This window comes from Propithecus coquereli, unplaced genomic scaffold (genome assembly GCF_000956105.1).
Source record: "Propithecus coquereli isolate 6110/MARCELLA unplaced genomic scaffold, Pcoq_1.0 Scaffold3, whole genome shotgun sequence".
Classification (NCBI taxonomy): Eukaryota; Metazoa; Chordata; class Mammalia; order Primates; family Indriidae; genus Propithecus; species Propithecus coquereli.
In genome coordinates this window covers 6,747,693-6,749,888 of record NW_012148618.1, presented here as the reverse complement: position 1 = coordinate 6,749,888, position 2,196 = coordinate 6,747,693, and the positions used below count along the sequence as shown (strand labels likewise).

The 2,196-nt window shown below is 34.4% G+C and overlaps 1 protein-coding gene across 1 annotated transcript in view; it reads left to right on the top strand.

Moving 5' to 3' along the window:
- Positions 1-2,196, top strand: part of DPH6 (diphthamine biosynthesis 6) — a 209,078-nt gene that overhangs the window by 171,447 nt on the left and 35,435 nt on the right. The gene's annotated exons all lie outside the window — the stretch shown is intronic.

The window sequence follows — 2,196 nt, the reverse complement described above, 5'->3', positions numbered from 1 at the left end:
TTTTCCCCATTCAGTATGATGTTGGGGTGGTTTTACCATATATGGCTTTTATAATTTTGAGATATGTTCCTTCTATGCCTAGTTTTTAATCATGAAAGGCTATTCACAAACTGTACATTCCAATATCCAGGATCTATGAAGAGCTCAAATAAATCAGCAAGAAACAAAAAAACCCATTAAAAAATGGGCAAAAGACATGAATGCAAGCTTTTCAAAAGAAGATAGACTAATGGCCTATAAACATATGAAAAAATGCTGAATGTCATTAATTATCAGGGAAATGCAAATTAAATCTACAGTGAGATATTACCTTACCCCTGTTAAAATGGCTTTTATTAAAAAGTCCAAAAACAATAGATGCTGGCACGGATACAGAGAGAAAGACTACTTATACACTGTTGGTGGGACTGCAAATTAGTACAACCTCTGTGGAAAACAGTATGGAGATTCCTCAGAGAACTAAAAGTAGACTTACCATTCGATCCAGCAGTCCCACTACTGGATATCTACACAAAGGAAAAGAAGTCATTTTATGAAAAAGATACCTGTACTCAAATGTTTATTGCAGCACAATTCACAATTGCAAAGATGTGAAATCATCCTATGTGCCCATCAATTCCTGAGTGGATTAACAAAATGTAGTATATGTGTGCCATGGAGTACTACTCAGCCATAAAAAAGGATGATGAATTAATGCCTTTTGCAACAATTTGGATGGAACTGGAGACCATTATCCTAAGTGAAGTATCTAATGAATGAAAAAACAAACACCACATGTATTCACTATTAAATTGCAACTAACCGATGAGCACACATGTGCAGAGAATAAAGTAAAACTCAGTGGAAATCAAGCGGGGGGGCGGGGAACTAGTAGGAGGCATGGATGAAAACCTATCTAACGGGTACAGTGAACACTATTTCGGTGGTGGACACACTTATAGCACTGACTCAAGCAATCCATGTAACCAAAAACATTTGTACCCCCTTAATGTTTTGAAATAAAAATAAAATAAAATAAATTACACAAAGCAATATGAGTGTCTTTGTCTTCTAACTTTTTGTCTTACTTTTTCATAGAAAACTATTTTGTCTGTATATGAGCACAAAAACTATATGATCATTTCAATTAATGCTGAAAAAGCATTCAATAAAATTTAACATTCCTTCGTGATAAAAACTCTTAAAAAACTGAGTATAGAAGGAACTTACCTCAACACGATAAAAGCCATATATGACAGACTCACCATGAGTATCATACTTAATGTGGAAAAATTGAAAGCCTTTCCTCTAATATCCGGAACAAGATAAGGATGCCCACTTTCACCACTGTTATTCAACACAGTACTAGAAGTTCTAGCTAGAGCAATCAGACAAAAGAAAGAAATAGGCTGGGTGTGGTGTCTCATGCCTGTAATCCTAGCACTCAGAGGCCTAGGCAGGAGGATAGCTTGAGCTAAGGAGCTCCAGACCAGCCTGAACAAGAGCGAGACCCCATTTCTACTAAAAATAGAAAAAATTAGCCAAGCATAGTTTCTTTCATTTTTGTATATGCTCATAAAGGAGACTCAATGATTTGCCTGATGTTTCCAGAGCACAGTGATTCTAATATTAAAGCAGAATGATTCATCTGTCAAACTTTATCTTCCTTCTGCATTTAGAAGGTATGATTTAACTTATTATCTATGATTCTATCTTTTGCATTATTACCTAAGACAAATCAGATTGTAAGGAATGCCTGTTATCTCATTATCTTTGTGAATGATGTGATCAATCTTATTAAGTGAGATAAAAGATAAACACACATTCATGTTTCAACTTGTTGACACAACTCTCATGAATAGTTAAGGAATCCAAAAGAAGGAGAGAAAACAAGCAACCTTTAAACATGTAGGAGTTGGAGAAAATGAGACTAAGTAGATGAGAACCCATTTTATTCACCTGCCTCAATGCTCCTGAGACACCTGTTATGTACCTTTTGTGTAATGTGGGTAGACATGACTTGTTAGCAAATATATCGATGTTTTAATGTATTACTATATCCAAGAGTTAATATTTTTTAGTTAGGGGGAGTTTTGCATATATAATGATTTCTCTTGTAGAAATTAATATTTATACATTTTTAATTAAGGTAAGTTTTACATATTGTAATGCTTTCCCTTGTAGAAATTAATATTTAACTGTGAGAAGTGCAGAAGA